Raw genomic sequence first — 24967 nt, 5'->3', positions numbered from 1 at the left:
TGTGCCAAAGCTTTAACCATGCAGCCACACCAGCCAGGTCCTGACCTGGGTTTTTAATTCTCCTCCTCACTTAGGGTAGGGGAAGGTAGGGATGCTGTGAATGAGCTTAGAGGCAAAAACATCTGGAACATGCTCTTGATGTCTAAAATAAAACTTTACCTTTGTTTAAAGAACACAAAAGAAGAATTCATTTCATCTTATTTGACTTATAAAAAGACTCTAAACATTATGACTTTTAAATGTTGATGTACTTTTTGCATTAGTAAGGGATTTTTTCTTTATTTTATTTTTAAATTGCAATGTAAAAACGTTAATAAATATTATCAAAAATTCAAACTATATGCAAAAAATATTAAGAGAAAAAGGAAGTTCTTTCCACTATCACTATCTGGGGCTATCTGCTATTAACACTTTTATATGTATATTTCCATACAATTTTTATACACATATCAATGCAGTTATCACATATGCATATCTTTTTGCCCTAAAAATTATATATTATACTGTAAATATAATTATGCCAATGTTGTTGTTTTTTTAAATGTCTTTCATGACTACTCTGTCATGAGATCATAGCAAGGTATGAGTTCATTAAAAACAACAAGTAGGTTAGTTTGTATAACTATATAAATATATTAGATCATATATAAAGCAGGAACTCTGTAGACAGTGTCACATTAACACACTTCATCCACACGCTTCATTGTTCTGTTCTGGGAATGGCAGCGAGAATTGGCTATTCCCTAGGCACCCCAGTGTTGCCTGCTCTGAACTCTTTCAGAACTTGGGCCCCAGAATGAAGATAATCTTATTCCTAAAGGTAGCCTTAATTAGCTATCCTAACTAAAAAGTCTATAATAAACTAATATGTAACCTTTGCAGATTTTATATTTAGATTTTTTTAAAAATTACTTAATGCTTATTAGTGCTTACTGTGTGTCAGAGTCCTAAATATATTTCAAATTTGAAGTCATTTGATCCTTAGAACAACTGTATGAGGTAGGTAATATTATTATTCCATTTTAGATTCCTTATTTTTTTCTGTATGAATAATGTCATATGCAAATAATAGGAGTCTTATTTCTTTCTTTCTAATCTTTATGCCTTTTATTTACTTTTCCTGCCTTATTGTACTGGTTAGGACCGTTAGCACACGATGAATAGAAGGGAGAGTGAACATCCTTTCCTTGTTATGGATTTTAGAGGAAAAGCATTCAATATGTAACTATTAAATATTATTTTAAATGAAGATTGATGAAATCTCCTATTTTTAATTTGCAGAGAGTTTTATTTAATCATGAGTTGGTGTTGAATGTTGTCAGATGCTTTTTCGGAGTGTTTTAAAATTCTACGCGGTTTTCCTTTTATTCTGGTAATATAGCAAATTTTAATGATTCATTTTTGAGTGTTAAAACTGCGTTATATTCCAGAGATAAACTCTACTTGGTCATGATATTAAAAGGATGATTCTCCTCTTTATATATTGGATTTAATATTTGTTGAGGATTTTTGTGTTGATGTTCATAGATATTGAGGTACAATTTTCTTTACTTATATTATCTTTGTCAGATTTTGGTATCAGGGTTGTGTTGGCCTCATAAAATGAGTTGGAGAGTGTTCCCCCTGTTTCTGAAAATGTTTGTGTGGGGATTGGTATTGTTTCTTCCTTAAATGTTTGATTGAATGCACCATGAAGCTATTTGTGCCGGAGTTTTCTTTATAAGAAGGATTTTGATAATATTTTCAATGACTTTAGTAGACATTGAGCTATTAAGATCTTTAATTTCATCTTTTATCAGTTTTGGTAAATTCTATTTTTGAAGAAATGTGTCCATTATAGTTACTTATTATTGTTTCAGTGTATTAGGGATCTCTAGAGATATCTTATTTTCCATTCCTGATACTGGTAATTTGTATTCCCTCTTTTTATTTTTATTTTCTTATCAGTTTAGCTAGGAATTTATCCATTTTGTTGATTGTTCAAATAACCAACATTTGGTTTTCTTAATTTTTTTGCTATTGTTTTCCTGTTTACTATTTCATCGATCTCTGCTCTTTTAAAAAAATAATATTTCCTTTCTTCTACCCATTTTATATTTAATTGCTCTTATTTATAACTTCTTAGGTGGAAAATTTGGTTATTACCTTTATACCTTTATTCGTTTCTACTATAAGCATTGAAAGGTATAAATTTCCCTCTAAGAACTATTTTAACTGTGTCATACACATTTTGATATGTTGTGTTTTTATTTTATTTACTTCACAAGACTTTTTTGAAATCTTGGCTGAGCTTGTGGTTTTTTAAAAGTGTTTTTATTAATTTTTAGAGAGGGAGGAAGGGATAGGGTTAGATAGAAAAATTGATGAGAAAGAAACATCATTGTTTGATTGCCTCCTGCACCCCTTGACCCCCTACACTGGGGATCGAGCCCTGATGTGTGTACCCTGATGGGGAATTGAACTGTGACCTCTTGGTTCATGGGTCGAGGCTCAATCACTGAGCCACACTGGCTGGGCTACTTCACAATATTTTTATGTTTTGTCTGTGATTTATTTTTTGGCCAATGCGTTCCTTAGAAGTGTGTTGTCAGTTTCCATATATTTGTGATTTTCTAGTATCTTATTGTTATTATTTTTAGTTTAATTGAATTATGATCAGAAACATATTTTGTAGGATTTCAGTCTCTTGAAATTTATTGAGGCTTGTTTATAGCACAACAGATTATCTGTCTTGGTAAATGTACCATGTGCACTTGAAAATAATGAGAATTCTGCATTACTGGGGGCAGTGTTCTATAAATTTATAGTCAATTAAGTCAACTAGTTGATGGTGATGTTCAGGTCTTCAATGTCGTCATTTTTTTTTTTTTCTTATTCTTTCAATTATTGAAAGAACAGAGAAACTCTTCAACTTATGATTATGGGTTTGTCTATTTATTCAATAATTCTGTCACTTTTGCTTCATAATGTTCTACTATCAGGCACATATGCATTTATTATGTTATTTTTTCAGATAAATTGCCTCTCTTATCATTATAAAACATCTCTATTTATGTCTGGTAATACTCTTTCTTTGTCTTGAAATCTAGTTCATTCGATATTAATATAGCCATTTCAGCTTTGTTCATTTTTTAGTTACTTTTCCCTCCTCTTCAGATTGGATAGATTACATTGTTCTATCTTTAAGTTCACTCATATTCCTCCCTGTGTCAATCTGTTAGGTTCATCCAGTGAATTTTTTTTTCATATATTATATTTTTTTTACTTTTAAAATTTCAGGTTGGTTCTTTTTATAGTTTCCCTTTCTCTGCTCAGATTTCTTTTATATCCTTTAGCACAGTTATAATAGCTAGTTTAAAATTCTTGTCTGCTAATTCCAATATCTGTATCATCTCAGAGCTGTTTTCTATGAATTTCTTTTTCTTTAGAGGATGGGTTACATTTTTTTTTAATTTCTTTGTATATCTAGTAATTTTGGAATTAACCTCAGACATTGTCAGTCATATGTTACAGAGATTCTGAATTCTGTCATATACCTTTGAAGAGTATTGATTTTCTCCTTTAGCAGGTGGTTAACTTGGCAGAAGTCAAATCCAAATTTTGTCTTCCCTGTGACAGATAGCAGCAGAAATATCTTTTTATTTTTTGTTTTACCTGGCTGCTTGGAGTCTATTCCATATATGTACTATAATATTGGAATCAGTTAGAGATTTGATCAGATTTTCAAGTGGCTATTTTTCCTCTGGGGTTTCCATCCTCATTTTCTAGTTGTTATCATTTCTCTGACCCCTATCCTCAGATTCCTCAACCAGTATGATAACAGGTTTCTATCTGAGGTCTAGCAACACTGTGGAACTGACTGATGGGCCTACCCTTAGGTAAGAAGCTGTACAAAAATGGGTAATTTATCACCCGGCAAGTATGGTTCAGTGATTGAGCCTCGACCCATGAACCAAGAGGTCAATGATTGGATCTCCAGTCAGGCCACAAGGCCCAGGTTACAGGCTCGGTTCCCAGCAGGGGGCATGCAGGAGGCAGCTGATCGATGACATTTCACTCATTGATGTTTCTGTCTCTCTATCCCTCTCCTTCCTCTCTCTCTAAAAATCAATAAAACATATTTTTTAAAAATGAGTAATTTATCAAGAGCCATTCTTCCAAGAATCAACCCCCTATTAGAGTCTGCCTGTTCTTGGTCACTCTCCAATTTCTTCAGATAGTTGTCCCCCCCCCTTTAATATTTTATCCAGAGTTTATATTTATCTGTGAGACAAGTTGGTCTAATGTGAGTTACTTTTATGACCTGAAGCAGAACTGCATTAGCCCACTTTACAGATGACTTACACACACACACACACACACACACACACACACACACACACACTACAGTAAGATACACACTATGATTTGAACATAGGCAGTTTGGTTCCAGATCCTTAGGGTTTTTTCCAAGAGGAGGATTTAATGGTGAACATTTTCAAGACAATGGCAAGAAGTATGTGGGACTAATGTGGCCATAAGGTGTTAATTCCTTATGCACTGGACCAGTCTCAAGATCTCGTTACTCAGTAGATACTTCATATGTCTTTGGGTATTTATATTATGTTATATACAAGTTTATATATAAAAGGACTCTGTTGTTTTTGGTTGATTGCAAGGTAGATCTTTAGTTATGAAAAAGCCCATATTTTCAGCGTTCTGTGATATTGGGCTCTTTGGGCCATCTTATTTAGAAACTAGTGAAATTTGTGATGTGGTTCTTTTAGTGATTAAAATAAAGAGGACTTTTTGAAGAAGAGTAATATACAGTACTCTAATGACTGCATAGGAGTCATTTATTGAAGAAACACAACGATAATTATGAGATAGTTGACTTTAAGAAATGTAAGTCTGAGATTAATTTAGCTGATATAAGCAATAGACCTTGGGAGCATAACAATAAGACCAAGGTTGAGCAGTACTTGCTTCAGAGTTTCTGCTCTTTCTTGAATGCTTTCCTTTGTTTCCTGTAGCTTAAGTCAGTTTCAGTTAACATTCATCAAATGATAAGTTTTGTCTTGTTCTTCTTTTCCTTTGATTTTATCTTCACTTTGTATTTTTGAGTCTGGCTTGCTTCATACTGATTTTGTCTTCGTTCATAAGCTGATTTGTAAAGTAGTGAAATCTCTTTATGTATGCTACTTTCAAACTAAAGGAAAAGGCCTACCTATGTATTTGCTTTTGGAATTCTCTCAGCATCCCATATGAGTGCTCGGATACCATACTTGAGCTGACTGGCCAGTAAGGAGCAGGGGTTCAACACTTGATTGATTGATGGCTCTGAATCCCAGCCAGTCAGTTCTGGGAAGGTGGGGTTATCTTCCGAGTGAAATAAAGCTGGAGAGTCCTTGAAGGCCATGATAAAGATTTTGGCTTTCATCCTAAGAATAACGGGAAGCTATGTAGAGTTTTAAGCGGTTGAGTTACAAACCCAGATTTAAAATTTTAAAATAATTACTCTGGATGTTTGTGGAGCAGTTTAGTGTAGCCAAGTTCTATAGTAGAGAAATGAACATACTAAATGTTTAAAGTTTAACCCAGGGATACAATATAGGAGAACTGATAATGCCGATAGCCTTCAAGCAGCCCTTCTGACTATTATTTCCCATGACTACAAGTTTGAAAAAAGTTGAGAAGCTGAAAGTTTGACATTGATTTTTTTAAATCTGGTCAAGGGCCTGGAATGTGAGTATTTTGTATTCCTGACAAGAGAAATTTTATTTTTACAATGAAACCTTGAAACAATGCAAATATCAAAGAATTAGAAAATTGAATATTGTGAAGCTACTAAATATGGCATCTATATTTTGGCCTGTATGGAAATGGATATGTCATACTTTGTTAATTTTCAAGAGCAAAATTAAAATGCAGTATACATATTTAAAATTATGAAAAAAATGATGTTTTCTCATAACAAAAGTACACAAAAATAGAGTGAAACTGTTATACTTTATTACTCTCCAAATTCTGTTGCATAACAGCTGTTAAAAAGTTCTGTTGTTTAAAGTGAGGAAAAAACTGATTTATTTCAGTAGTCTGGAAATTTGAGATACTACTAAGATAGCAACATTTTTAAGAAATTGCAAATTTTCATATGAAAATATACTGATATGTTTCCTCTTCCCAAACATTTGTAGAGATGGAGAAAAATTAAACGTATCTTAAAGAAAGGAATTGATAACTCCTGAATTAAATACATCCCTTTCCTCCCCCTTCGGCTCCTGTTTGTTGATAGAAGGTTACAAGGTTAATAATGATTTATTGGATTGATTCTCCCCAATTTTTATAGGAATAGGATTTTATGCTTCTTGTGTACAACTTGGTAAATCACAGCACCATACTCCTCATTAAAATAAGCATTTAAACTTGCATAGGTAAAATAAACCTGGATAAAGAAAGGGAAGAGATTTCTTCGGGAAAAAAAAGCCACCGAAAGGTGCACTGTACTCTGGGCACTAAGTGGAATATCAGGTGGCTCTGTTTTTGTAAATAGTGTCAATGCTGTATTCTGGGCTGAAAAACTGGCAAGTGACAGTTCTCTCTAGTATTTCCTGAGGCCATCTGCACCATTTTAGTAAATCATAAACAGACCTTTGAACTGAGACAGTCTCGCTGGACCTATCCTTTTGCGACTGACTTCCAGTCTCAATGGGATATTGAAGGGGAGGCTCCCTAGAATAAACAGTGGAATCCTTGTCCGGGGATGACTGCCTGGCGATTGTTTCATGGAAAACAGGGAGGGGTGGGGGACAACAACCCTGCTCTGTTCACTGGCTCTTTAATTTAGATTACCAATGATAAAGCCGGGGCTCCGGCTAGAGAAAGGTAGGATGCATACGCAGAAACATTAGTGCTAATATGCTGCAGGAAGACCAGATAAATCAGCCCAGCTCTCATACATCACTGAGGGAGCAGCTGATTGCAACTTGACCATGTGCCTGAGTAGTCCCATCAGTGAGAAGAGCAGAACATGGATTAAAATATCCTAGAATGTACCTTTGGGGCTCCTGCCGTGCTGGACCTGGGAGAAGTGTCTGGTGTAAGTTTCAGCTTGTTTTATTCACATATTTACCAGTGTGTTTCCACACAGGGAGCTGGTTTCTCTTTCTGTGTTTTCACTGGAAGCTTCAAGCATGTTTATTTACAGTCGTGGGCTTTATTTTGTATAAATGTCATACCAACCTAATAAAAGTTCTCTGACAGAGGACAGGTTAGCCGAGTGTTTGTCCAGGGGAGAAATGTGGGAAAGTGATGGTGATCATTAATGTCTACAGGACTGCCTGTGGGTGAGTTTTGTTTTTCTGTGTTTTGTTTGTTTTTGTGGTTTTTTGTTGTTGTTGTTATGTGGGGAGGTGAGGGTTAGAGGGGTAGATTTTAAACTAAAAACTCAGTTCTTTTGCCATTCATTTAGGAAAGCATGTTGGTAGCCCAGTATTTCACTCCTCCTTGTGGTCTTTTGTTTTGAAAAACTGTGTTTGAATATGTAAGCCAGACTGCTTGAAACACATTATATTTTACGACTGGGATGTTTGTATTGTTTTATATCTGTTATTAGACAAAATAATCATAAAGGATGTTTTCTATGGGCCTTTTTATATTCCAAAATTAAGTACAGATGGTAATTTCCAGCAGTTTTAAAAATTTGTCAATTATTTAATTTAGCATCACTTAAGCATCTGCACAGGGAGAAAGCTGAGATGGTACAAAAACTGAATAAGCATTGATTGCTCGTCTGAATTACATCTTTAAAGTTTTTGCCTCAAATCTCTGATTTCACAGTTTATTTTTACCAAATTAGATTATCACATTTCATTATCGAGACTGAATGGGTGGAACTCTCTCAGAGATCCTACATCTCCCGTTAGAGCAGCGAGCAGAGCGCCTGCTGATTGTTACTCTGAGGGAAATTCTCATGCAGGCTCACCTAGAAGACTGCTTAAATAATGCATGGGCAAGAGCAAGGCAAGATGAAATTTATGGCCCAGATGCTGAGTTCAGGCTTTTGTTCAAAGGAGAAACTACATACGTGTGAGCATATAACATGCTCCGAGGCTCCAGGGGAAGGGCATAACTGAATGACATTAGTGGCCACATGGTGCTGTCCACATGTTATTTCAAAACAAGTCATAAAACAGTCCATGGAGCCTATAATGTGGTTTGAGAGGGGGGAGGGAGGGAGGGGAAACATGAAGTGTCCATTGCAAACAGAATCCCCTGAATGAAAATTCCATCAAACAGACACAGGAAGTGAATGTTATCCCGGGAGCAAGGTGGCCCTAGAGAGAGTGGATGTTTGGCTGGTGCAAAGCAGCATGGCAGACTTGGTAGAAAAGGATAAACCTTGACCGAACAGCAGCATCCTATATGCTATGTCTTCATCTTGTCCTAATTAGAGGACGATGTCTGCTGAATCCTAATCTCTTTAATTGTTGATAGAGCAGGCATGTGATTTGCTATAAATATACATGAGCATTCATTTCTGAAATAATGGCTGTTGCCAAATATGTTAGACCGACAGGGGTGCTGGACTAGGGAAGGCTGTGCTGAATAGTTGAGTTTGGGAGGTAATGGACCAGTTGAGAATCATTGCACAGCTGGGCCAGCAGCTGCACCCAGTGCTCTGTCAAGTTTGGCCTCTAATTTCCTTGAACTTGTCCTTGTTTGCCAAAATGATGAACGTAGCAAGAACTTGTTTCAAATGAGCCCACTGCCAGCAAAAATAGACCCTTTCCAAGGAGTTTTTGTCGAGGTATTTAGTCAACAGCAGCAGTGGCCAAATGAGGTATTGATTAGGCAATGGGAAGTTTGAATAATCATAAAAATAAAAAACCAAGGACACAGTTGTAGAATGAGGTAAGCTGGCAGGAGACCAGAGTACATTAAAAGGCTGCATTGGGTCATCACTGTCCTGACTAAAGGACATATGGAAAAATCCCATAATAATATCCAGCAATAATCATTCTGTAGTTAGGAAAAAGTAAATAGGACTGTGGGTTGGAAGGCAGCCCAGTAATCTGAAGATCTTTTTTTCCTAACAGTGTATTGTTCTGATAGTCTTTGGGACTGGGTCAGGAGGAAGTGTCAGAGAGAGCGTTTTATATTGAGAAGCATCTTATGACTAAACAATGCAATTAGTGGCAAGCCAGGATGAGAGAGCAGCAAGGACTCTCCTTTCATTCCCTGGTCCAGGCTTGAGCAAGTATTTATGTAGCACATTCTATGTATCCAGCATGTTCTATATCCATGTTCTATCCAACTAGTTTATAAATTCTTTGAGAGCAGACACTTGGATTTACACTTCCCTCGTATAAATCCATCTCTTGAAAAAGCATTAGCCTTAATAATTGCAAGTCTATCTAGTTACTTGATTTTAAAGAGGTTAAATATCAAATCTGTTTTATACAAGTGCTTTATTTATTTATTTATTTATTATTTTCAACACAGATGATTCTTCCCTTTTCAGGAGCGGTGATGCAAACACTTCAAAGTTAGGTGATTTTGGACAAAATATGTAACCTGTGGGAGAGTCAGTATCCTCGTGTGTGAAATGAAGAAAATAACACTCATGCAGAATTGTGAGAATTAAAAGAATGGTACCTAAATGCATAGGAGGTGCTTCCCTGCACTCATAGGAGATAAGGGGGATAATTTACCCTGTGGGTTGAGTGTGTAGAGGGGCCTTGGGAGTGGGAATGGGGAGATAATGAGCAGGGGTGTTGGCTGGGAGAAGATAACAGAACCTTCGATGAGGAGATAACAGAACCTTCGATGAGAATATGACCTGAGATAGGATGGTGCCAGTGGGAACACGGAGAAAGGGATGGATCCAAAATACGTTTTAAAGGGAAAATGCAAAGAATGTGGCAGCTGATTATATTAAAATAGGGTGAAGAAGAAGAAAGATTATAAAGAATAAGAGTCATGGTGCTGAGGGAAAAGGTTATGGGTTTGTGATAATAGCAAGGTATGATTTGTGTGCCGGGGCTTGTGTGTGTGTTCTCCAAAACCCCAAAAGCTAACATAATATAGTCCTTCAGGGACTTACAGACTATGAAAACATAAGAAGAGAGAAGAGGAAATTGGAGTGCCTCATTAACTTATGTAAAGGGAAAGAAAATAAATCAATAATAAACCAATAATACAAGACTTGTTGACAATAGAGTGAGAATTCAAAGGAATTGCTTAAAATAGCAAATCTATGTTTGGAGTTTTTCCCAGACAAGACCCATAATCATCAAATAATAAGGCTCTTCTGCAATCTTGGAGCTTATTTAAGTTTTCCTGAGTTAAAAAAAAATGCCACTGAGGGATACAAATAGTGTCAGGGTTGGGAAGAAAAAGAGCATGAGGAACAGAAATTCTCAAAATAGCTTTGTCTTAAAGAGGAGATGGGAGCCAAAAGATGACTGGTTGATGATTATTATGACTTGTCAGAAAGTTTGGCGGCTATTATTCTTTAAATAACTTACTGGGGTTTTTCAGGAAATTCAAGCAGGAATCAAAACTAGATCAAACCTCCAACTGGCAAATGGGTTGTGATCCAGAAGCTCATTTACGAATCCTTTATAGGAACCATGTTGTAAATATCTTTTTAAAAGTCTACTCAACTCATTCTATAGTAGAAGTTGTGTACATTTGCAATAAAAAATTAATAGCTAAAGGACTTTCTATGTTAATAATTAAAATATAAGCAATCACCACAAGCATGGAAAGTGTTTTGAATTCTAGTGCTTGGGGAAATGCTGATTAATTATAAGATGGTATTGTCTATAGCAATTTAAAAATTTGCATCTACTTTCACTGACTTGATAAGACTTTGAATTTTTAAATTTTGAAGTGTAAGGATTTCCTTGTCCTTATTTCAGGCATATTGTGAATTTTACCTGTAATGAAAGCTGCCATGACCAGGATTGTTTTCACAGATTGGAAAGCAAAGGGATTGAGGATGAGGGAAAAAGTGGGAGAGAGAGATACCCAATGTAGATGGGGCAAAAGTCAAAAGAGAGAGAAAAAAAGAGCAGGTTTCAAGAATGAGAGAAACATATAGAATGAAGGGAAATAAGTTCTGAACATTGAAGATAGGAATACATAAGAAGGGGCATGTTGCTCTTGAGAAATAAGAAATAAGAGAGGATATTGGGCCTAATAACTCCTTGGATTGGCCACCAGGGGTGCTTAATCATATTAGTTGATTCTTGAGTAGGTGATGCCATTCACGTGACTGGCAGACCTGGGCAACCCCCTAAGAACATTTGGTCCTCTTTTATTTTCCTTTTTTAGCCCTCTGTTATCTTCATTTCCTTCCCTATCCAGTTTGGATACCATGGCCTATCATTTCAACCACCCTCTTACCAAGACTTTCAGTTCTCCCATTCATCCATTTAATAAAGAGTTATTGAGAGATTCCTTTTGGTCAGGCATTGTCATTTTAGATACTTAGAAATGAACAAGGCAGACCTATGTCTGCCCTCGGCACTTACCAGGCCAGATACCAACTCTTAATCAATCCAATCCTGTGCTTTCTCCCGCCTTCAACTAGACAGCTAAGCACTGCTAGAGAAAATGGAACCACTGTCCAAGTTGATGATGTGATAAATGTATGACCTCCAGTCTCAGGTATACTCCTCAATATAGCTCAGCAATCCTTATGTGCTCTCCTAATACAGTTCTGCCACTCGCCCCAAAACAAATCTTTGACCACTCCCCACCCTCCATCTCTTATCATGCCAAGATTGCAGTTTTCTGCCACCAAATCTATTAACCTTATAACCTGAATACAGTCGTTTGCCTGGAGGACAAGTCAACACAGTGAAAATCAAATCTGACCTCAGAAACCTTCACTGAAAGTTTTTTAAGGGGTTAACCAAGACCAAGAGGGGAACTAATCTCAGAACACGTAGTGGTTTGGGTCAGGAAAATACATATATTATTTACTTAAAATCCCTAAAACCATTTTTGTTGACACATCTATATATATAAAAGCCTAAGTGACCGTTCAACTGATAGCTATGACGTGCACTGGCCACCAGGGGGTAGACGCACAGGCATGGAAACATGGAACAGACTGATGAATCTCAGAGGGAAGGGGGGGAGGGTGAAAAGAGATTAACCAAAGATCTTATATGCATACCAGAGGCCTGGTGCACAGATTTGTGCACTGGTGGGGTCCCTTGGCCTGGCCTGGGGGGAACGGGCCAAAACCAGCAATCCAAAATCCCCCGAGGGGTCCTGGATTGCAAGAGGGTGCAGGCCAGGTGGAGGGACCTCACTGGTGCACGAATCCATGCACTGGGCTTCTAGTATAGAATGTATTTGAACTTTCATGAGAAAAAGAAAGAGGAATGTGTTTCATGTATTCAAATCGTGTCAGACCTAAATTAAATCAAATTTTCACTGTTAATCAATGACAGAGAAACTAGAGGAGGTGTGACATGCTTCAGTTGTTGAGCTCTTCTCACCCAGGCATGCAATTGCATTTTGAACAGATTGGAATCAAATGAACAGATTATTGGACCACCTAACAAAACGGCAGCCCAGTAATCAATCTCTGGAATAATACAAGCATGAATTAAATGGTTTTTTGATCAATATTATTCACACCACTCCTATCCTTAATGATAGTGCTTAGCTGAAAGAAAGACCTTTGCTTCAAGGTTCATTTGCAATCCACGGAGAACTCAAAATTTGTTTTGACTTCCCAGTGCTTTTGGAAAATACGAGTCTTATATTTCATTTTGTAGAGTTAGAGTGGACTGCATAACAGCATGTTCTTCTGTGGCACAGACCGTCTTTACTTTTTCATTCCAAGTTTTAATAAGAGAAAATCTAGGGGGTGGGGGAGTGGACAGAGTAACCTCTGCAGGGAGAAAAGCCTTGTGTATATAACTCTCTCCTGTTAATTGTGCTCCTACCTTCTTTAAAAGTGCTCTTGCACAGAGATCCAACAAGAGAGGCAGCTATTTGTCTGAAGCCGACCTCCTTGTTAATCCAGAGGACTGAGTTATAGTTCCATTTTCTTCTCAACTAAGTCAGGTTCTGCAGTTCTTCCTCTTCTAGAAGGAGAACATAGGAAGTGCTTTGAGCTGGAAAAACAACAACTTGAAATTCTAAAAGTCAGTGATGGCACAGTGATAAGTTTTTATGGAGTCACACTTGGAGCAGTGCAGAAGGAAAGATCTGTTGACGCAGTCTTCCCAAATGCTAGTGTCAAGGCAAATCCACCAGCAGCCTCAGCTCCCTCTACAGTGGAGTGGCATGTGGCGCTCCAAAGATAGGCAACCTGTCTCCACCACTTACTGTTTCCAGCAACGTTTTGCAAGGTTGCAAAATGAGTCCTGTGGTATTCAGGCCATCCCGGACCACTGGTAAGGATGGCAGCTCTTCGGAGACCTGAACAAGTATGTTATTTTGCCTTTAGAACTAGCTGTGATTCTCCACAGGAATTTCTGATGTTTGTTCAGCAATTGGAGGGTAGTTGGCTGGAGAACCTTATTGCCGAATCCATACAACAGCTGAGAGCTGGTTCTAAGTGTGAATAAAACAGAGGCTACGCTATCCTTCCCCTAATCAACCACAGCTCATACATAAAAGTAATACCTTCAATTTGTTTTATAATTTTTGAGGCATAACAAACACAGTGGTCCCCAGCTCATAATGTTAGCCAACTATTTTTTTTTTTTCAGGTGTGAGGAGAGGTTATAAAATCTTTGTTCTTTGAGAGCATCCTCATTCTTGGAGGGATTGGCTTGTTACTCTGTGTCCCTTTAAGTTTTATTCATTTGCTTGTTTTCATTCATTTATTGACTCCTACTGTGTGCCAGGCATTATTATAGGCACAGTTTTCAGAGCAGTGAGCAAGACAGATTTCTGATGATGGTAAAGTGTGCACCCAAGAAAGCATCTTCAAAAGGCACTTTCATTAACCCAAGAGCTCAATATTGTCACTTTATATTGTCCATAGCTTTTGTGGAAAAGGAAATTTCTCTTTGTTTGAGTCATGTACTGTGGAGAAAACAGGAGGTTCCTTTGTTTATAAAATCCCCCAAATGCTTCTTCAACGTGGGGTTACACAAGGACATTAAAGTGACACAACCTAGTTCTCATCCTCGTTACTCATTCATTAACATGAACGACACTTGGGAGCTTAAGTAGAGCCTAAGTGAAGAGGAACAGACCTTCGGGTGATTTTTTCTAAAAATAGAGGTATCTTCTTTTGACTGAAAAGAATATCATGACTCCTAAGCTTTAGGAAAGGCTTGGCTTCATGCTAAAGTGTTTCCCAAAAGATGTAAAGGGACTCAAGGACAAGCACCCAAGCAAAGGCCTGGCATCTTGTAGGAGCTTAATAAGTGTTGTGGTCCAGAATCTGAAGCCAGCCAGAATCTTGATCAGAATCCAAAGGTTAAATTAAAAAAACTGCCTTTCCTGCCCTCTGAGTGAATCTCTAGAAGGATTCATTTCCTTTTCTGTAAAGTGTGACTACGAATCCTTACCTTGTGGGGTTATTAGGAGGCCTAAACAAGATAACAGGGGAAAGTTATTCATAAACAGTTAAGTTCTATTCAAATAGAAATTTTATCATGGAAATAAATAAAACCAAGCCTGAAGCCTTGATAAATTATTTTTCTAAAATGTATTTCTTTATTGTTGAAAGTATTACAGATGTCCTCTTTGTTTGTTTGCTTTTTCCCAATGACCCCCTCCACCCAGCACCCGCCCCTCCCAGGCCTTCATCACTCTATTGTCTGCATCCATGTCCATATATATAAAACCCTGATATGCAAATAGACCAAACAGCAGAACAACCAAACAACCGGTCGCTCTGACGTGCGCTGACCACCAGGGGACATACGCGGAACATGGTGGGTGTCAGCAGCAGGTGGCAGAGAGTGGAAAATGGTGGGCATTGTCCGCGGCGGGCTGGTGGAGCAGGTGAGTGGAGGCGCCAGACCAAGGCAGGGTGCCAGTCACTGTCCTCGGAGCAAGCCGCTAGTGGTTACTGAAAATTCTTTGCTCCCCTGTGCCGCAGTCCTGCCCGGCGCTCACACCTGCTGCTGGTGCTGGCCCTGCTTGCACCTGCTGCCAGCGCCAGAGCCACCACTCGCACCTACTGCCAGTGCCAGAGCCACCATTCGCACTCACTGCCAGTGCTGGAGCCACTGCTCACACCCACTGCCGGCACCCGATCGCTTGGTGCCATCAGTGGGTGCGAGTGGCAACTGCTGAAGTCTTCTCCACCTCCCCCTGCTCCTGAGGGGCGATCAGGGCAGCAGCTGCCACTCGCACCCGCTGACAGTGCTGGCCCTGATCACACCCGCTGCTGGTGCCGGCCCGAGTGGGGCAGGTGCAGTCAGCACGTGGGAGCTGTGGTGGCGGGAGCGGGGCTGCCGGCAGAGACTGAGGGCCGCAGTGGGAGGGGCCGAGTGGGGGTGCAGAGGATGGGCCGAGACCTGCCCCTGTGCCCAAGGCAGCCTTGTGGCCCACAGTTCCTTTCACAGTGCACGAATTCGTGCACTGGGCCCCTAGTATGCATATAAGTTCCCTGGTTAATGACTCCCATCCACCGACCCATCCCCGCCTTCCCTCTGAGTCTGTTCCATGCTTCTAGTTTCTAGATCTATTTTTTCCATCAGTTTATTCTGTTCAATAGATTCCACATATGAGTGAGATCATGTGATACTTATCTTTCTCTGACTGGCTTATTTCACTTAGCATAATACTCTCCAGGTCCATGCATGCTGTTGCAAATGGTAAGAGTTCTTTCATTTTACAGCTGTATAGCATTCCATTGTGTAAATGTACCACAGTTTTTTAACCCACTCATCTGCTGATGGGCACTTAGGCTGTTTCCAAATCTTAGCTATTGTAAATTAAGCTGCTATGAGCATAATGGTGCATATATTTTTTCTGATTGGTGTTTCTGATTTCTTAGAATATATTCCTAGAAGTGGCATTACTGGGTCAAATGGGAGTTCCATTTTTAATTTTTTGAGGAAACTCCATACTATTTTCCACAGTGGCTGCACCAGTCTGCATTCCCACCAACAGTGAAGGAGGGTTCCTTTTTCTCCACATCCTCCCCAGCACTTGTCATTTGTTGATTTGTTCATGGTAGCCATTCTGACAGGTGTGAGATGGTACTTTATTGTCATTTTAATTTGCATCTCTGGGATGATTGGTGACTTTGAGCATGTTTTCATGTCTCTTGGCCTTCTGTATGTCTACTTTGGAGAAGTGTCTATGTAGGTCCTTTGCCCATTTTTAAATTGGATTGTTTGTCCTCCTTTTGTTAAGTTGTATGAGTTCCTTATATATTTTGGAAATTAACCCCTTATTGGATGTATCATTGGTAAATATGTTGTCCCATGCAGTGGGCTCTCTTTTCATTTTGTTGATGGTTTCTTTTGCTGTTTAGGAGTTTTTTATTTTGATAAATTCTTATGTACTGTGTTCTTGTTGAATAGTGACCCTTTCAAAAAACAAAAGAGAAAACACAAAAAAACCCCACAAAATACAGGGGTGGGCAAAAGTAGGTTTACAGTTATGTGTAAAATACAGTTTATTCTTGTGTCGTTATTTATTAATTTTTGTATTATTTATTTGTATTACAACTGTAAACCCTACTTTTCTCACCCCTGTTTGTACTTATTTGAACCTCTCAAATGAAAATATTGAAGATTTTTGTTAAAAATTCTTTGCCTGTGGGTAATTTTATACCTGTGTTTTTTGAGGAACATAATAGAAAGCAAAGGAGGTCCAACATATTGAATAGAGTCAGACTAGATTTTGTGTACTGAAAATCATGGTGGATTTGTTCCTGATACTTAGATATCTTCACCCCTGTGGCTGTGTGTGGAATATGGGGGTAGGGAGTGTACTCAAATCAACGAAACACAGCCTTCAATTTGTCACTCAATCTTTTTTAAAAAAATATATTTTATTGATTTTTTTTTTTTTTTTACAGAGAGGAAGAGAGAGGGACAGAGAGTTAGGAATATCGATGAGAGAGAGGAAAGAAGAGAGAGAGAAATGTTGATGTGACAGAGAAACACTGACCAGTTGCCTCCCACATACGCCCCAAACTGGGGATCGAACCAGCAACCTAGGTATGTGCCTTGACTGGAATCAGACCTGCAACTTTTTTGATGTACGGGACATGCTCCAACCAACTGAGCCACCAGCCAGAGCTGTAGAATGTTTTTATGTGAGCTGTAGAATTTATTACTAATACTCTTTGTGGAGACAATGCAATGGGAATCATAGGTGCTTAATAGTTGGGGGCACCCAAGGAGTGTTCAGCTCAAACTAGGAGCAGTGCTGGCCACTCCTACCCTGGGTGCTGCATTGCCCGAGTCACCTCTTCATTCCTTAGTCCTACTTCCCTCTCTCACCATCCTACTTCCCTCTGCTATTCTCACCACTGTACAGTTGCTGCTGCTTTTGCCTGCAGCTTACTCAGCTGAGGGATTTAGCGTATCCGACTGCACTGATTTCCAAGCCCTTGCTATGACTTTACATCATCACCCTGTGTATACTGTGTTACCTATATGTATGTGATAAAAACATATAAGATGTATGCATATCTTGTACATCTATAAGATATTATATAACATGTATCTTATACATCTATACTAGAGGCCCTACTAGAGGCCCAGTGCATGAAAATTTGTACACTCAGCAGGGGTGTCCCTCAGCCCAGCCTGCACCCTCTCGCAGTCCAGGAGCCCTGAGGGAATGTCTGACTGACGGATTAGGCCTGCTCCCTGCAGTCGAGCATCCTTAGTGCTGCTGCAGAGGCAGGAGAGGCTCCTGCCACCACCCCTGCGCTCGCCAGCCTTCAGCTTGTGGCTGAGCAGCGCTCCCCCTGTGGGAGCGCACTGACCACCAGGGGGCAGCTTCAGCCCAGCCATCGCCCCTCCACTGCCGCCAGTCGCCACTGCCCCCAGATTGCTGTCCCCTCCCTCTGCCCGCTGGCACCTGCCTTGGCTGGCCTGGCATGGCCCACTCACTGGCCCCGCCCCCCGCCAACCAGTTGTTCCCCCGTTCGGTTGATTTGCATATTAGGCTTTTATCATATAGGATGATATTATATAAGATATTATATAGAGATATTATATAAATAATATAATAATATTACATCTATATAATATATATCTATATACTATCTATATAATATCTTATATATATTATAGTATTACATATCTATCTATATCTGTATCTATATATGTCTATGTCTATATCTATCCATATCCATATCCATATCCATATCCATATCCATATCCATATCCATATCCATATCCATATCCATATCCATCTATTGCCAGGCCAGTTCTCAGATTTGAGAAGCTGTCCATCATGTCTTTTTCTGAAATGAAGGTTTAATTAAACTTTTGGAGACTTTTATCTTCATGAGAGAGGGGAAAAATGCCAACTCAACCTTTAAGCTTCTTATCCTTCTTAAGCAGCTGTAGCCTGCACTGGTTTATGTCAGGATTTGCTTTCCTGTTCCTTTTTTGGAAAGGCCACAACCTTGTGGACGAGCCCCAAGATGGGGCTATGGCTTCAGTAACAGAGTTCTGAAACCCATATAATTAATTACTGGTGGTAATGGCTCATTTCAGTTGCTGTGGAATGTCTTAGAATGGCCCTCAATGTCACCAGCAATCGGCTGCTATACGCATGGATGTAGCCCGGTGAGGTTATTTCTCTTTATGCTGTTTCTTACTCCTAAAATAACTTTATGATTTTATCCTATCGATTAGTTGATATTTGAGTTTATAAAAAATCCTATGTAAAGCCATCTAACTGAGTGTAGACTCGGGATTATGCTAGTCAAACCAGTAGCTTGAGAATAGGTTTTGAAATGTTTTGAAAAGAATCATAGCACCTTTAACTCAATTTTAAAATTTGATATAAAACTTGTATATTTATTTCTGTTAGAATTAAGAAAACAAAACCCCACTCGCCTGCCTTAAGATTTAGAAAACGTTCTTAAGTGTGGCTTTTCTAGTGGCCCACTGCTTTTTATTCACAGGCAGTCACATGTTTTCTAGGGGGAGAAAGGAGACAGGCACTTCTCCCTGTAGGGCTCCCTCATTATCCAGCCAGACTGTATCATATCTGAAACCCTGCTAATCAGGCAGGGCCGAGAGGCATGAATATCAAGACTTTTCTTATTACGGTGACTTGAGAATGGGCTCAGAATGCTGCTCCAGAGAGCAGCTTGGGGAATTCACTTGCCTTCCATTCCCCCTGACTTTTGAGGTGCACAGGCTCTCGACAGAGTGGTTTGATGGGTGTTGGCATGCTGTCTGCTGATGAGAGAGCTGACTCAAGTGAGATGTGGCAATCATAGGAAATTTCTTTTCAAGAACTCAGAGAAATGCGTCACAGAGTCCAGGGTGAGGTGGAATGGAGTGCAGGGCAAGGCCCCGAGTCTCAGTGATTTATCTCAGCTCTCACCCATTTTATATCCTTGACTACATTTCTTAACCCCTCTGCGCCTGTGCTTTCGATTGTAAAATGGGAAGAGGTCCCCATTCCCTAGACCTCACTAAAAAGGACAGTATAGATTTTGACAAAGAGAGGAAATTGAAGGCAATTCTGAAGGGGAATTGCAACAATATTTTGAGATGACAGCATTATTGAAATGAGCAAATTAACATTCAAGACAAATATATATTAAAATAGGGTAAATCCTTCAAATTGAAAAAATGTATTGAGAAGCTACTATATTCTAGACACTTTCTTTTTTGTTTTATTACTATTATTTTTATTTATCTAAGAGAGGGGGGGGAGGAAACATTGATATGAGAGAGATAGCCCTAACTGGTTTGGCTCAGTGGATAGAGTGTCGGCCTGTGGACTGAAAGGTCCCAGATTCGATTCCGGTCAAGGACATGTACCTTGGTTGTGGGCACATCCCCAGTAGGAGGTGTGCAGGAGAAACAACTGATTGATGTTTCTCTCTCATCGATGTTTCTAACTCTCTATCCCTCTCCTTTCCTCTCTGTAAAAAAATCAATAGAATGTATTTAAAAAAAAGGTATGAGAGAGATATATCGATCATTGCCTCCTGTTGTGCCCCGACTGGGGATTGAACCTGCAACCTAGGTATGGGCTGTGACTGGGAATTGAATCTGCAACCTTCTGGTGCATGGGATGATGATCCTACCAACTGAGCCACACTGGCCAGGACATAGACACTTTCCAGTTTACATTTTTTTGTTGTTATTAGTCCTCCCCTGAGGATATTTTTTCCATTGATATTTTTAGAGAGAGTGAAAGGGAAGAGGGAGGGGAAGAGAGAGAGAGAGGAGAGAGAAACATCGATTTGAGAGAGACACATCAATTGGTTGCCTCCTGAATGCACTCCAGGGCTGGGGATTGAACCTTCATGCCCTTGACCGGGAATCGAACCTGTGACCCTTTGGTGTGAGGGCTGCTGGATGCTCTAACTACTGAGCCATGACAAAAGTGCCGGATGGCAGTTGGTTATTGTCCTGTTGGTGATTTTATGAATAAAGGCTCAGAGGAGTGAATCAACTTGCTTCGAGTCACACAGCAGGGAAGTGGCAAGCCCAGGTTCAAGTCTCCTTCTGATGCTCCATCCCGCATTCTTCTCGGGACACATCACCTGCCTTTGATAGGGTAGTAAAAGACAATAGAACTTCTCTATCTCAAATAAATCAAATTCCTGAGAAAACTGAATAAGTAAAGTACCTATATTTAGTTTCTAAATTGTACCTCAGTTTCCAAATTTGCTTCATTCTTTACTGGGTTCAACTATTTCCCTTTAGTGTATAGACTATCAGATAGCTTCAACCTTTGTTTCTATCAAATGCACTTGTTAATTTTTAATGATTTTTACTGGTACTTTTAGCATCCGTTAACAAAACTCTTCAGAGGAGTATATGTGCCATATTAGTATTCTTTTTAAAAATCTGTGACTTCTGCTGAACAATCTAGCAGCATTGTTATGCCTATTTTTAGAATTTACAACTTCTGGGATAGGAATTTTTCAAGCCAACTGGATAGCCTGCTAGTTGCCAAGCTCTGGTGGCATCTACTATTTGACAATTATGGGAGTTCTGGTGCAATCCGGCTTCCTGCACAAACTCGGAAAAGCTGTTGTTTCCCCAGACAAGCCCTCCCTTTATCATGAGCTAGGTGCCGTGGTTTTGGCATCCTGTCTGAGAGTATGAAAAGCTGCACACGTACTTGCTTTTCCTTCCAGCTTCACAAGCAGCAGTGGTGTTGCAAACCCCACCTCATCAGGCTCCCATCTGCACAGTGCAGACTGACTGGAACACATTTATTGAATGTCCATTACTGGTGTGCATTAGTCAGATACAATTGATTGTTATCATACACCACCAGCTCAGGCGAGGGAAATTGGGCTCTTTAATTGACGATGCTACTTTAGAGGAGAGTGTAAGTCATTGGATACCAGGTGCAACAGTTTTTTCACAGTGAATACAGTGTGTCTCTGGTTGCATACTCAATATAGCCAAATAAAAAAAGATGGCTGGTATTTAAGACTCAGCATTGGGAGAGTCCTAAGAACCCTTTCCAAGATTCATCCTGTTTTCATTTTGTCTTGACATATTCTCATGTTTCTTACGAAACCTTGATTCAGAGGGTTTCTATGCGTGCGTGTACATGTGCATCTAAGATTGTGATTAAAATATACGAGATTTTATTAGAGAATGCTTTGGAAGGCAAGACATCTCAACTCTCACATTCAGTACAACCTGGGCATAATCTTGGGGCTGTGTTTTGTAGAAAATATTAGAACAGCTCCACGCTTTACCTCCTTGGCCTTTCAGCTGCTCTCCTCTCTTTTCTAATCCAACCAAACACATAATCATTCAGCACAAACTAAAGATAGATACAGATACAATGATTTAGATAATGATTTCCTCCTTTTTGCCACTGGGTTTTTTTAAAAGGAGTTTATTTAAAGTCCAGTCCAAGACCTGGGTAATGAGCTGCTCCCTGCTCCAGCCAAGCCTTGCTCTTCCAGGCTCCTTTTCTCACCTCACACATCCCGGACCGGCCTCTCACATGAAAGACCTCTCCCTCCGCCCCGGCTGCCCGCACCCTGGGAAGCACCCTGCCTGGCGCTGGGCTGAAGCCCTTCCTTCAGTGCTGCTCCTTAGCCCCTGGAGAGCATTAGGTATGCGGGACCTCTGCGTGAGAGCCCGGAATCTAACTGTGGAAAAGACGGTGCCGTGTGATTCCATCCATACTGAGTCTACAATAGGAATAGAGCCTCATTATTTTTCATTCTCTCGAAGATGATTCCTAAAAATAGAGGCAAACAGTCTAAGAAACTTTGTCTGTGACCCTTCTGTGACTCAGCCAGCATTTCTAATTTGCCGTGGGAGTCAGGCTTTGAATCTGTTAGAACAAATTATTGAAGTTGGCGCTCTCTGCATTAGAATTCGCACTTCAGTGAATTAATTCTGCACTCACCTTGTGTGAAAAACAAAGCCCGAAGTTAGAGAGGTGGTAACGCAGAGCTAGAAACGGGAAAGTGATGCTGCGGCTATGTTTCCTCCATCATTTTTGTCACAGTCCTTCCCATCCAACCTCCTTGTCTGTCGACAAGGTTTTCTCCCCCAGCCATTTTCTTTTTCTCTCTGTCCCACTCAGAGTGATGCTGAGGGGTTGCTGAGGGACTCATTCATATTTTCACCTTTTCTCTGACCTCAAGACATTTTCATGCCCACATGAGTTGTGAGCCTACTGCAAGAGACCTATATTTAGTCTGTTCATTTTTAGGAAGGACTAAGACTACATACAGCTGGGGCACATGGCGACTTTCCAGATTGCAATGTGATTATTCCTGTGGTTGACATCCGAGTTTGAATCATCTGGATGAGAAGTCTTACATGTTCCATTCCCCTGTAAAATAGGAAAATAAAGTATCTTATTAATAAACAAGGAAAGTCCACTAGCTAGGCAGACTCTATGTACAGGTAATTCACGAAAGAAGAAGTAATATAAATGGCCAATAAATATCACTAGTAGTTAGAAAAACATAAATTAAAACAAGTAGATATGCTGGGTTTACTAATCAGATTGAAAAAAAAAGGAAATAATTGACAAATATCAAGTGTTGAGGAGGCTGTGGTGAAACAGATATTCTTGTAGACTGTTGGTAGGGGTGCAAATATGAATCATATTTTGCAGCTGACTTGGAGGCATCTATAAAAATTTAAAATACACATAGCATTTGGGACAAACATTTCCAAGTCTACATAGTAATTCTCCAAAACACTTACACATGTTCACAAAGATATATGTATCAGAGTTTTCTTTTCAGTATTGTTTGTAATAGGAAACCCTTGGGAAAACCCTAAATGTCCATCAGTAGAGGACTGGTTAAATAAATTATAATTCATCCATAGCTTGAAATACGATGGAACTGTTTCAAAAGCTAAGGGATATCTATATGTAATAATATGGAAAAATCACTAAGCAATATTGTTAATTAAAAAATAAGGAGCTGCAAGACAATACATAATGATATGATTCCATTTATTTTTATTTATTTACTTATCCTCCTGAGGATATGTTTTGTTATTGATTTTAGAGAGAAGAAAAGAGAGAGCGAGAGAAAAATCAATGTGAGAGAGAAACATTGATCAGCTGCCTCCTGTATGAGCCCTGGCTGGGGGTCAAACCCACAACTTAGGTATGTACCCTGGCCAGGAATCGAATCCACAATCTTTTGGTGTACGCTAGGATGATGCTCCAACTGACCAAGCCACCTGGCCAGAGCTGATTCCATTTATTTTTTTAAATGAACCTAAAGCCATAGGTCCGTAGAGATCAGTGGTCGGCAAACTCATTAGTCAACAGAGCCAAATATCAACAGTATAATAATTGAAATTTCTTTTGAGAGCCAAATTTTTAAAACTTAAACTTCTTCTAACGCCACTTCTTCAAAATAGACTCATCCAGGCCATGGTATTTTGTGGAAGAGCCACACTCAAGGGGCCAAAGAGCCACATGTGGCTCGCGAACCGCAGTTTGCTGACCACGGGTATAGATAATTACATATGTAAGTAAATGCACTAAGTTCTGGAATCTATATATATAAAAGTCTAAGCGACCCTTTGACTGTTCAGTAGCTATGACGTGCACTGACAACCAGGGGGCAGATGCTCAACGCACAGGCATGAATTTGTTTTAGCTAATGGACTGATGAATCTTAGAGGGGAGGAGAGGAGGGAGGGTGGGAAGAGATTAACCAAAGACCTTATATGCATACTAGAGGCCCGGTGCATGGATTTGTGCACCAGTTGGGGGTCCCTTGGCCTGACCTGTGGGGATCAGGCTGAAACTGGCAGTCTGACATCCCCCAAGGGGTCCCAGATTGTGAGATGGCACAGGCCAGGCCGAGGGACCCCACCAGTGCACAAATCCGTGCACCAGGCCTCTAGTTACATATAACAAACTGTTAACAGTGGAGGAGAGGGGGGAGGAATTGGGCTGAGGGAGTCTGCATAATTCTGACCTTTTAATTTTTATAATGAGAATGTGTTATTTGTGTAATTCATTAGACATATATAAAAATAGGAAAGTTGCAACTAAGTTTTCTGGGAAAAGCATACTGAATGACTTCCCAAGGAGACTGTTCAGGAAACCAAAGGTGGGTGTAATGGAAGTTTGCCCTTTTTTATTTTGGTAGTGGTTGGTCTATTTATATAATGAAGCAGGAAAGAGGGTTTTTTCCATACTTTTGGGAAAACATACCTGTGGATGAGGCGGGTGTTACACAGGACTGGCCAACGCAGCCACGTACCGGCCGATTGAAGAGAGCGGAGGACTGTCAGGCCCACTTGATGACTGGAATAGGAGAGTCCATCATTAACGATGGGCAAACAAATGATTACTTAGGTCCTACTGTCTACATCCC

General features: G+C 39.6%; 1 protein-coding gene across 6 annotated transcripts in view; it reads left to right on the top strand.

The window, feature by feature from the left end:
- RAPGEF4 (Rap guanine nucleotide exchange factor 4) overlaps positions 1-24967 on the top strand; it is a 270049-nt gene that overhangs the window by 95550 nt on the left and 149532 nt on the right. Inside the window, exon 1 of one of the 6 annotated variants that reach the window (XM_080671021.1) lies at positions 6786-7078. The exons of 4 other annotated variants lie outside the window; for them this stretch is intronic. The gene's annotated coding sequence lies outside the window, so the exon portion shown is untranslated. Of the gene's footprint in view, positions 1-6785; positions 7079-24967 lie in introns of those variants that run through there. One more of the 6 variants, XM_080671015.1, reaches the window with a different exon arrangement.

This window comes from Plecotus auritus (assembly GCF_963455305.1).
Source record: "Plecotus auritus genome assembly, chromosome: 5".
Taxonomy (NCBI): domain Eukaryota; kingdom Metazoa; phylum Chordata; class Mammalia; order Chiroptera; family Vespertilionidae; genus Plecotus; species Plecotus auritus.
Note: the sequence above shows the minus strand (reverse complement) of the source record. Positions and strands in the feature narration are given on the sequence as shown.